The sequence below is a fragment of the Chrysemys picta genome, chromosome 5 (genome assembly GCF_011386835.1).
Source record: "Chrysemys picta bellii isolate R12L10 chromosome 5, ASM1138683v2, whole genome shotgun sequence".
NCBI lineage: Eukaryota > Metazoa > Chordata > Testudines > Emydidae > Chrysemys > Chrysemys picta.
In genome coordinates this window covers 92286859-92299534 of record NC_088795.1, presented here as the reverse complement: position 1 = coordinate 92299534, position 12676 = coordinate 92286859, and the positions used below count along the sequence as shown (strand labels likewise).

Sequence of the window (12676 nt, the reverse complement as noted above, 5' to 3'; positions counted from 1 at the left end):
TTCCCCATTGCACTTTACTTTCTCCACTGCCCCCACTGCTGAGCGGTTTTCTTTCCCTTCTGTGGCCTTGCAGAGATCCCAGTCAGCCACTCCTTTGCTTAATTGTTTCCCCTGCTGTCTGGTGCTCTTCTAGAATCCTCCCTTCTTATCTTCTCTGCACATGAACTGGATGGGGATAACTGAGGTAGAGGCAGCATGCTTCCTTTCTGCAGTGTTTTTTTGGCTTTTACATGGTCTGGGTCCTTCTCTTGGAAGAGGATGCCAGTGCAGCTGCTGCTGGCGACCTTTAGGATTGTCAGCTCCTGATCCTTTGAAGACAGAATCCTTCTCAATGGCCTGCATCTAGGAAATGGTGCAACCTAGGGGAGATAGAGGAGAAAAAGTTAAAAATAAAATCCTTCCCCTGCCGTGTGTGTGTGTGTGTGTGTGTGTGTGACATTATAGGTAAAAATAAAATGTAGAAATACGAATTTGATGAGAGAATGCTACTGCTCTGGAGCCTTTGTAAAAGTTATGTTGTTGTTAAAAACAGAGGTAATCAAACTTTCAACTTTAAAGTGACCTTTTCATTAAATTAATGTGTACAACTCATTGGAAGGAGTTTGAAAATAATGATCTTCTTTATAATGGTGGAAAGGATCAGAGTTACAGACTATAAAAGTTAGGCTGATCTCCCTTTTTTCCCTCCTAAGTGAGATGATGATGTTATGTAGGTGTACTGTAATGTTTTTATAAAACCTTTCACATGTTGAGAATAGGCATTTAATGAAATATACACACATGTTGCAGATCTGTCAAGCAGGTTTGGCTTTAGTCTTATGTTTTACAGACAGGTTTATGACATGCACTTGTTCAAAAAGTCTCCTTCAACATCCTTCCGTGCTTCGAGTAATTTGAAAATAACCATTAAGAGCTGTGGCTTTGGCTCCTCCAGTCCCGTGCTTTAATTGTGCTGCTGCCAGCTCTTTATCTTCAAAGCTTTTACTAAAATAGAATCTGCCATCCCTCCTAGGTTCAGTGGGAAAAAAATCCACTGTTGTTACCTAATATTAACTGGGACTACTTGCCAGAAAATTTAAGTACTCCAAATATAAAACATCCTCCAGAAGCCCCTTTGAAAAAGGATCCTGCTTTGAAGTTCTGTCTCTTGTACTGTATTCACTTACTCTCTTGTGATGCAAATGCCTTTTGAGGAAGAAGTACTAATATTGTTCAGAAAGCTGAACCTGGAAAACTATGAACTACTCCTAGAAAAGTCACTCTAATTGGCTGTGGTAAAAGGTATGGTTTTTTAATTTGCTAGGATAATTGAAATCTGGGAGGAAATATATTTAGGTGCTGTTGTGATAGTTTTAAAGCTTATTATCTTTTTCTTTTTAATATTGCATTTTAAAAAGATGCCATTTATACATTTATGATGTTACAAAAGTATTTTTACATTGTTATATTCTCATTCAAGCATGCCACATAATGTTAAGGGTATTACTTAGTGACAGCACATTGTGGCCCTGCTCCTCTTTAGTGGAAGCTGTAACATTTTGTGAAGATTTTACACACTTGGACTGAGTGGGGTGGTTAAAGGCAGGGTCCCAAAAAAGTGCTGGAAGTACATTAGGTCATCTCTTCAGAATAGCCTTCAGGTCAAGTCCAGCACTGCCAGGAATGAATCCGTGCTTCAATGCTATCCTCTCTCAAAAGAAATCATTGGCTAACCATTTTGTCCTAAGAGTATCTTTTTAAACATTGTGTTCATCAGAGATAAGGGACTAGAGTGCCCCTCATGCTAATTACCTGATTCTCCTGATATTATGTTACACATTTTTGACATTGGAAGGTATGGAAGGTAAGGTAGGAGATAACTTTCTGTCTAGATCAGGGGTTCTTCTTCGAGTGCTTGCTCATATCCATTCCATTAGGTGTGTGCGCGCCGCGTGCACGATCGTCGGAAGATTTTTACCCTAGCAACACCGGCGGGTCGGCTGTGGAGCCCCCTAGAGTGGCGCCTTCATGGCGCTGAATATATACCCCAGCCGACCCGGCGCCCCCTCAGTTCCTTCTTACCGCCCCTGACGGTCGTTGGAACTGTGGAGCGCTGCTTAGCTGTTCTCCACTCTCCCTAGCTTAGTTCGTTATTCGCAGTTATAGTTATAGTTATAGTCCTAGTGTTTATAGTTAAATAGTTCAATAGTTAAAAGTTGTCTAGTTGTTATAATAGTTCAGGGGATTAAGGGGGTCGTCTCCCCCTTTCTCCCCCGGGCTCATGCCCAACGCTCCCGGCTTCAAGCTGTGCGCCTCCTGCGCTAAGCCTATGCCCACGAGCGACCCGCGCGACTCCTGTCTGAAGTGCCTGGGAGAGTCCCATCAAACAGATAAGTGCAAGATCTGTAAGGCCTTCAGACCAAGGACCAAGAAGGAGCGGGACTTTCGGCTCCGGCAACTCCTGATGGAGGCGGCACTTAGTCCGGACGCTCCATCTACAAGTCAGGCCCCGGCACCTAGCGCCTCGGTGCGCAGTGCCCCGGCGGCACCGGCCATGACGACCACGCGAGTGGCGTCAGATGAGCCTTCCCGGCACCGGACCTCGTCGGCACCGCAAGCACAGCAAGTGCCTCGGCGCCGGTCATTATCCCCAGGGCATAAGAAAGCCCATAAGACGGGGACCTCCGTGCCGAAGACGCTGGCTCCCCCAGTGCCGGGGGTAGAGCCGCGTACGCCGGTGGAGCACCGGAAACAGGTGCCTCCAGCACCGTCGACTCCGGCGCCGAGGCCGTTGAGTCCGGTGCAGACGGCGTCTCCACCGAGGCCGGCGGTGATACAGTGCCTTCCGTCGACGCCAGAGACCTTCGCGGCGGCGAGAGACTTAATAGCTCTCACGGAGCCGGCACCGCCTCAACCACCGGCACCGACGGCACCGTTGCCTCGCCCGGTCCAGTCGAGGGGGAAACCTGCCTTGATGCGCCCTCCATCGCAAGGGCTGGAACCTCGGCACCGATCCAGGTCCCGAAGCAGGTCCCCACGCCGCTCGCAGTCCCGGCACCGAATATCACCTCGGCACTGGTCGTACTCGCGGCCAAGATCTTCTTCGCGGCACCGCTCTACGTCTCGGCACCGCTATGATCGTCGGCACCGATCAACGTCGAGACGTAGTTCTCGGCACCGCTACGGGCGCCGCTCGACGTCGAGAGGCCGCTCCCGGTACCGGGCATACTCCAGGTCCTCGTCGAGGTCCAGATCCGACTCCCGGCACCGACGAGGTCATCGGCACCGGTCGCGGTCCCGGCACCGGTCGCCGGCACCGCGTGGAGATAGATCATCTCCAGACCGGCACCGTGCGGCACCGCAGCCCACGGGAATCGTCTCGACGCTCTCGGCACCGCCATGGCCATCGAGATCGGGGTCTCGCTCCTCGGAGGACCTCTCGAGATCGGCATACCCCCCTCAGGGGCAAGCCGAGGAACAGGACTTGGGCCATTGGCAGAACATAACAGAGGACCATTCTCATGGCCCATCTCACTGGTCGTTTTGGACCCCGTGGGCGTACCATCAGGCGCAAGGGGCTCCAGTTGCTTCGACCTCTCGCTCCGGTCACTCTGTTAGAAGGGCCCCGGAGTCCACCATCTCTCGGCCTCCGCCAGGGGGCATGGAGGCTTCCGTGTCCGCACCACCTGACGCCCTGGACTCAAGCGCAGGTGATGCTCCGGCCCAGGAGCAGGGAGACCAGGACCCTCCCTTGGATCCTGTTCCACCGGAGGCATCTTCCTCTTCCTCTCCGGATGAGGCAGTGGCGGGCACATCGTGCACAGGTCCACCTCCAATAGATCTTAGGGCTCACCAAGATCTTCTGCGTAGGATGGCCCGTAATATGGACCTGCAGGCGGAGGAGATAGTGGAGGTGCACGACCCCATCGTGAATATCCTCGGAGCGGATGCCCCATCGAGGGTGGCGTTACCCCTGATCCGCACGATACAAGCCAATGTATCTACGATATGGCAGACTCCTGCCTCTATCCCACCCACAGCGAGAGGGGTGGAAAGGAAATACTTTGTCCCGTCTAAAGACTACGGGTACTTGTATACCCACCCCCAGCCGTGTTCACTGGTGGTGGCATCAGTGAACGCAAGGGAGCGCCACGGTCAGCAGGCCGCAGCGCCCAAATCGAAGGAGGCTAAGCGCCTCGATTTATTCGGCCGTAAAGTTTACTCAGCCGGAGGGCTGCAACTTAGAGCGGCTAATCAACAGGCGCTCTTGAGCCGCTATAGCTTTAACTCCTGGAACTCTATGGGGAAGTTCAAGGAGTTGGTTCCCCAAGAGTCCAGGGAGGAGTTTGGAGCCCTGGTGGAGGAGGGTAAGAAGGTGGCTCGGACCTCCTTACAGGCCTCCTTAGACATAGCGGACTCTGCTGCGAGAACCCTGGCCTCAGGTATCGCTATGCGGAGGATCTCCTGGCTCCAGGTTTCGGGTCTGCCTCAGGAACTGCAGCAAACCCTGCAGGATCTGCCCTTTGAAGGACAAGGGTTGTTTTCAGAACAGACAGACTCTCGCCTGCAGAGCCTCAAGGACTCCAGGACGATCATGCGTTCCTTGGGGATGCATGTTGTGGGCCCTCAGCGCAGGCCATTTAGACCGCAGCCTCAGCGCTTCTACCCCCCCCCCGCCTCGTCAGAGACAGGACTCGACCCGGAGGCGAGGGCGAGGTGGTAGAAGAAGGTGGACCGGCCCTCAACCTGGTCAGAACCAGGGGCCACCTAGACCACCTTCAGGCCCCAGGCAGAACTTTTGAAGGTGCGGTCGAGGACGGCACCCCAGTCATCCCACAGGATCCAGCCCTATCCTTTCGGGATCGCCTTTCCCATTTCCACCATGCCTGGTCCCTTATAACTTCGGACCGTTGGGTCCTTCGCACTGTGGACAGGGGATATGCTATCCAGTTTTCCTCAATTCCCCCCTCCTCCCCCCCTTCCTCGTCCCTCTTCAGGGACCCTTCTCACGAGCAACTTCTTATACAGGAAGTTTCCACGCTCCTTACTATGGGGGCCATAGAGGAGGTTCCAGTGGAGTTAAGGGGCAGGGGATTCTATTCCCGTTACTTCCTCATTCCCAAGTCCAAAGGAGGTCTGCGACCCATCTTGGACTTGCGCGGACTCAACAAATTCGTAGTAAAGTTGAAGTTCCGCATGGTTCCTTTGGGGACCATTATCCCTTCCCTCGATCCTGGAGACTGGTTCGCCGCCCTCGACATGAAAGACGCATACTTTCACATAGCAATTTACCCGCCTCACAGACGCTTCCTGCGGTTCGTGGTAAGCAAGGTGCACTACCAATTTGCAGTCCTTCCCTTCGGCCTATCCGTGGCCCCAAGGGTGTTCACGAAATGTATGGCTGTCGTGGCAGCGTACCTTCGTCGGCAAGGGATGCAGGTGTTCCCGTACCTAGACGACTGGCTGGTACGCGGTCGCACCAAAGAGCAAGTTCGAGATCACGTCCACATAATAGTGCACACATTCAACAAGTTGGGTATCCTACTCAACAAGGACAAATCCACTCTAGAACCTACCCAGAGAATAGAATTCATCGGCACGGTTCTAGACTCCAGACGTGCACAAGCCATCCTGCCAGACAACCGCTTTTGCACCATCACCATTCAAGGGCTCAAGGCCTTCCCAACTACCACGGTGAGGTCGTGCCTTACCCTGCTGGGTCACATGGCTTCCTGCACGTACGTAACCAGGCATGCCAGACTTCGGCTTCGCCCACTCCAGACCTGGGTGTCATCAATATACCGCCCACATCGGGACAGCCTGAACATGGTGGTCACGGTCCCGAACTCGGTCCTGACCTCCCTCACCTGGTGGCTAGATCGCAATGTGGTTTGCGAGGGGATGCCATTTCACGCCCCACAACCCTCTCTGCACCTGGTCACAGACACTTCATCTCTGGGTTGGGGTGCCCATCTCAACGAACACCATACCCAGGGCCTGTGGACTGCACCCCAGATAGCTCTGCACATCAATGTTCGGGAACTGATGGCGGTGCGCCTGGCGTGCCAGGCATTTCTCAACCTCCTACGTGGCCGCTGTGTGTTAGTTCTTATCGACAACACCACGGCCATGTTTTACATCAACAAGCAAGGAGGAGCACGCTCGTCAATTCTATGCCAAGAGGCCATTCGCCTGTGGGACTTCTGCATCGCCCACTCAATCCATCTCGCGGCATCGTTCCTCCCTGGAGTCCAGAACACTTTAGCGGACAGACTCAGCAGGTCCTTTCAGACGCACGAGTGGTCTATCCGTCCGGACATCATACATTCCGTTTTCCAGAAGTGGGGGTTTCCCCAGATAGACCTGTTTGCATCTCGAGACAACAGGAAGTGCCACGTGTTCTGCTCCCTGCAAGGTCGAGCTCCGGGCTCCCTCTCAGATGCGTTTCTCCTTCCCTGGAAAGACCACCTGTTTTATGCCTTCCCTCCGTTTCCTCTGGTCCACAAGGTACTGCTCAAATTGCGCAGAGACCAGGCACAGGTGATTCTGATCGCCCCAGCGTGGCCGAGACAACATTGGTGCACCACGCTGTTGGAGCTCTCAGTTCAGACACCGATCCCGCTTCCATTATGCCCGGATCTCATCTCTCAGGACCACGGCCGGCTGCGTCACCCCGACCTGCAATCACTCCACCTCACGGCGTGGCTGCTCCATGGTTCACCCAGGCAGAGCAGCAGTGCTCGCACTCTGTCCAACAGATTCTGCTGAGCAGTAGGAAGCCCTCAACACGGACCACGTACCTGGCCAAGTGGAAGCGGTTCTCCTGTTGGTGCGAACAACGAGCCACGTCCCCGTTACAGGCACCTATTCCTCTCATATTGGAATATCTCCTCTCCCTAAAACAGCAGGGGTTGGCGATATCTTCAATTAGAGTTCACCTGGCCGCTATATCGGCCTTTCACCCAGGGGAACTCGCGTCTTCGGTATTCTCTAACCCGATGGTCGTTAGATTCCTCAAGGGCTTAGACCGGATGTACCCACAGCAACGTCAGCCCGTTCCAACGTGGGACCTCAACCTGGTTCTTTCCAAGCTCACAGGTCATCCATTCGAGCCACTAGCCACCTGTTCACTTCTGTACCTATCCTGGAAGACAGCCTTCCTCGTAGCCATCACCTCAGCAAGGCGCGTTTCTGAACTCAGGGCGCTTACATCCGAGCCCCCTTACACAGTTTTTCATAAGGATAAAGTGCAGCTCCGCCCACATCCTGCCTTTCTCCCTAAGGTGGTTTCTCCATTTCATATCAACCAGGATATATTTCTCCCGGTCTTTCACCCTAAACCACATGCTACTCGCCAGGATCAACGTTTGCATTCTCTGGACGTACGCAGGGCCCTGGCCTTCTATATTGACCGCACAAGGCACTTTAGAAACACGACGCAACTCTTCGTTGCAGTGGCCGACCGAATGAAGGGCTCACCGGTCTCATCACAACGCCTATCCTCCTGGATTACGTCTTGCATCCGGACTTGCTACGACTTGGCAGGTGTCTCAGCACCACACCTCACCGCTCACTCCACGAGGGCCCACGCTTCCTCGACGGCTTTCCTGGCGCAAGTTCCGATTCAGGACATTTGTAGAGCTGCGGTTTGGTCATCAGTCCACACATTTACAGCTCACTATGCACTAGTGCAGCAGTCCAGGGACGATGCTGCCTTCGGATCAGCGGTTTTGCACACAGCAATGTCTCACTCCGACCCCACCACCTAAGTTGGGCTTGGGAGTCACCTAATGGAATGGATATGAGCAAGCACTCGAAGAAGAAAAGACGGTTACTCACCGTTGTAACTGTTGTTCTTCGAGATGTGTTGCTCATATCCATTCCAAACCCGCCCCCCGTCCCCACTGTCGGAGTAGCCGGCAAGAAGGAACTGAGGGGGCGCCGGGTCGGCTGGGGTATATATTCAGCGCCATGAAGGCGCCACTCTAGGGGGCTCCACAGCCGACCCGCCGGTGTTGCTAGGGTAAAAATCTTCCGACGATCGTGCACGCGGCGCGCACACACCTAATGGAATGGATATGAGCAACACATCTCGAAGAACAACAGTTACAACGGTGAGTAACCGTCTTTTCTCAAACTTCATCGCACCGCGACCCCGTTCTGATAACAAAAATTACTACACGACCCCAGGATGGGGGACTGAAGCTTGAGCCCGCCTGAGCTCCGCCACTCCGGGTTGGAGGGCCAAAGCCCGAGCCCCACCATCCTGGGCAGCGGGGAGGGGAGAGGGCAAAGCTGAAGCCTGTGGACTTCAACCCTGAGCATGGGGCCTATAACTCAAGCCCTGACGCCCAGGGCTGCTGAAGCCCTCAGGCCACAGCCCTGGGCGGTGGGGCTCGTGCTTCAGTTTTGGCCCCGGGCTCCAGCAAGCCCTATTAAAACAGTGTTGTGATACGCTTTCAGGTCCCGACCCACAGTTTGAGAACTGCTGGTCTAGATCTTTACACTTGGTGTCTGCTATCTTGAAATAAAGAAGAACTGCTATGCTAACACCAAATAGATTCCAGTCCATTATTTAAAGGGACATAACAAATACAGGTTGGTCTCATCTTACGCTGGGGTTACGGTCCGCAGTCAGAGCGTAAAGCAAAAACCGCGTATAGTCAAAATGACCCTTGAAAATCCCTTAAATCACCCATAAAGTACAATTTTGTGTATACACCCCTGTACAGTACTATGTATTGTATAAAGCAATGTACGGTATATAATAGACTACATATGCAAAATATAATTTTAAAGTATTTTTAATAACATAAGTGAGACTGAAGAATGAAAGAATAAAAAATGAAAACAGTACAGTACTGTAAACCTGAACAGTCACCAGTCATCCTGGATATTCTTGCTAGTCTTGTACTGTACACACTCCAATGATTAGTCTTCCTCTTCCCCTGACAACACTATTATTGAGTCATCAGGGGCTGATGTTGCTCCAGGAGACGATGGGCCAGGCTTGGGTGACAGAGAGCGAGTCGTAGACGAAGTGGTTGGCTCTGGTTCAGCTCGAGAAGTTAATTGTGTAGGCTCTGCTGCTGCTGGTTGTTTTTTCTTTAAAAACATGGTGATTGGCAACTGTCGCTGTTGTCTCTTGAGCTCCTCAAACATTTCTTGGTACGGTCTCAAATCATCCATAATGCTACGTGTGATTTTTGAGGCTTCGTTCCATAGAAGGATCATATTCAGAAATTAAATCATTCAAGTGTTTCGCTGCTTGGAACACTTCAGAAAGTTTATGAAGATTCCAAGTTGCTGGCTCTTCCTGTTCGTTGTCATCTTCATCTTCTGTAGATGATTTTATCAGTTCCTCTAACTCTTCGTTAGTCAGTGTTTCTCTATGGCCCTCAATTAATTCCTCAATTTCTTTCTTGAGGATGTTGACGAAGCCATCACCACCCACTTGCCTGGCCACCTGAACAATGAGTTGCACTTCTTTGTCAATGGTCTGGAAACCCTTAAAATCATTCACACAGTCTTCCCATAGGTTTTGCCAACATGCATTGACTATTTCAGGCTTGATTGCATCCATTGCCTGTTTAATATAAGTGATGCAATCATCAGTGTTGAAGGACTACCAGCACTCCATCACATTAACATTGGGATCAGTATCCATAGCGTAAGGATCCGTGAGAATGTAAGCCTCGTGTACGTGGCCTTGAAACAGTTAATGACGCCTTGGTCGAGAGGATGGAGGTGATATTGGGGGGGAGAAAGACGACTTCAACGTCGTTATGTGCAAACTGGAGTGCCGCAGGGTGGCCAGGAGCATTGTCTACAATCAGGAACACTTTAAAGTCAAGTCCTTTCTCTTCAAGGTACTGCTTGACCTCCAGAATGGAACACTTGTGGAACCAATCCAGAAATAATGCTGCCGTCACCCAAGCCTTTTTATTTGATTGCCAGAACACAGGCATGAGATTTTTGTTCTTGCCTTTTAGGGCACGGGGATTTGCAGCCCTATAGAGCAAGCCCGGCTTTATTAAATGCCCAACTGCATTGCCACAAAGCAAGCCAGTCACACGGTCTTTAGCTGCTTTGAAGCCAGGGGCTTGTCTTTCTGATTTCGAAATGTAAGTGCGGGTGGGCATTTTTTTCCCGAAGAGCCCAGTCTCGTCAGCATTAAAAACTTGTTCTGGAAGATAGCCCCTTTCCTCTATAATTTTCTTTAATTGTTCTGGGTAGGCTTTTGCTGCCTCCTCATTGGCAGATGCAGCTTCACCAGTAGTCTGTAAATTTTTGAGGTTGAAGCGGTTCCTAAAACTGTTAAGCCAACCTTGGCTGGCTTTGAATTCCTTCTTATCAGAAGGCTGTCCCTCTTCGGCAGGAGGTTTGAACAGCACATAGATGCTAAGAGCCTTTTCTTGCAACATGTTGCCATTGATAGGCACATGTTTACGGTTCATGTCTTCCAGCCATAAGTTTAATGCCTTTTCAGTCTTCACTAAAGTCTTATCACGCACTTTGCTCGTCACTGGAGCACTTGATGCCACGGCTTGACAAATTTCTATCTCGAATCTGGATGGCACGGATGCTAGATTCGTTGCGGCCGTATTTACGCGCCACGTTCGCGATGGACATACCGTCTCTCAGTAAGTCCAACACAGCCAGTTTTTCCTCCAGCGTTGGAACAGATCGCCATTTCTTCGGTTGAGCACCAGATGAAGTAGGTGCCTTGCGTTTAGGGGTCATGTTATACAGTATGAAGAATACTGTATCTTTAAACAGTACAGGCACAGTAGAATCTCACTCAGCACGGCAAGATGCTTACAGTATGAGAGGCACAGGGGGACTTTGTACTGTAGTGGGAACAGCAGTACTGTAGTGGGAACAGCAGATTCGCTTCTCCCATCTCACACTCACTCCTGGACAGATGCACTATTTAAACTGTGTGGGTGGGTTTTTTGTGTGTGTGTGTGTTTATTGCCAACCCTCCAGGATTATTATAGAGGAGAACCTTATCACAGGCCTAAAGACATGCTGTTGCTGTCAAGTTGTTCCCCCCCCCCCCAAAATATTTTAGTGGGAACAGCAGATTTGTGTCTCACGCTGATGGCATCGCCCGCACTTCTCCCCCCACCTCCCCCGACTGCGTAAAGCTGGAATCGCGCATGTTAAACGTGTGTAAGATGCGACAGACCTGTAATCCTTTCCTAGAGTTAAAGGCTTGAGGTAGAAGAATCTGAAATTTGATGATTTAATATAAAGATCTGTTAGTGAGCCTAACTTACTTTTTGTTAACTTTTCCAAATTTGGAAATCAATTTCAGTATTGAGACATTTGCTATTAGTAATATTGGTCTCTAGATATAAAAATTAGCACTACTAGGTCTAATTTGGATCTTTGTACATGTCTCTGTTGAGTACATATCTTAAAATGAAAGTCTTAATTTTACCTGGGCTCAAGTATAGTGCTTTATATTTATGTATTTTTTCTTGAGATTGTACAAATTGTTGCAACAGGACTCATTTTGTAGAAGGTGTTCACTGATGATTTTCATAGTTAAATGTTGTAGCATTACCTATAGTGGACAAAAACTTATTTTATCCTGAAACTTGACAAATTAGACTGTTCTAGTACAGTAATGGAAAATTACATGCAAAAAAGCCAACATTCATGCAGTGTTAAGTTTGAAATATCAGTCCTTTAAGTTGGAATTCTAAAAGTATGCTGGAGTAACATCTCTAAGATGTTGCATTTTTGGTATATTTAATGGTGTATGTTGATAAAGTGCAACAATTCTCCAAGAAAAGAGGAATAGAAAATACTCCATGTGTTCAACATAACTAAGTTAATATCGCCCACTTGCCCTTCATGTGAAGTATTTTCTGACTCTTTTGGTGTTAGATCTTTCAACCATCACATTAATGCCAGCTAGCTTTTTTTCTATCAGTTTTCCTAGATTATTAATAAGGGTGGGTGTAGAAAACGCCACGGCCAGAAGGTAGAACAGACAGCACAGTTTACAAGATCTACTAATGCAACTAGTAGATCTTGACAGCTTTTATCTCTGGAATTAATGGATTCCTAAAATTACCAGGGTCCTGTTATCCCCTTAGTCCAGATGTGAAGGAGTTGCTTGAGTTCAGAAGTTCTGTTACCTCTAGCTCCAAAGCCACCAGGTTTTGGATCTTTCCATCTCCTGCTTCCCATTTCAGGTGGAAATTAGCTTTTAAGTTTGTTGTTCAAAACCAAGAAATTATATTTTACAACATAAACAATGTAATTGCCTTAGAACTAAGGTTGTTGAAATGCATTACATGTCAATTCAGGCATTAAAAAGCAAGCACATCACCAGTTAATATGTCTTATCCAGTACTCTATCTCAGCTTGTATATTAAACACCCTGCAATCATGCATAAGTCATTGGCAAATTTGGTAAGACAGTACAGGCTGCAGTGCCAACAGAATGTGGCTGACACAGCTATACTTCCGTTTTATGCCATAATATGCTCGGATTCCACTGCTCCACAATATATTCACTTTCAGTTATAGAATAGAACCACTCAAATATGTACATCTAGTTTCTGTCGATCTCGCCCAAAGCAAAACCTTAATGCTGACCTCTGTAAGGTGAAGGTATCTTACACTAATACTATACATCTCTAGGTAAGTCATGAGAAAGTCTAAGAATGGACCCTGTGAT

At 49.5% G+C, this 12676-nt stretch overlaps 1 protein-coding gene across 14 annotated transcripts in view; it reads left to right on the top strand.

Moving 5' to 3' along the window:
• The window catches only part of FIP1L1 (factor interacting with PAPOLA and CPSF1), an 81810-nt gene that overhangs the window by 37274 nt on the left and 31860 nt on the right, over window positions 1-12676 (top strand). The gene's annotated exons all lie outside the window — the stretch shown is intronic.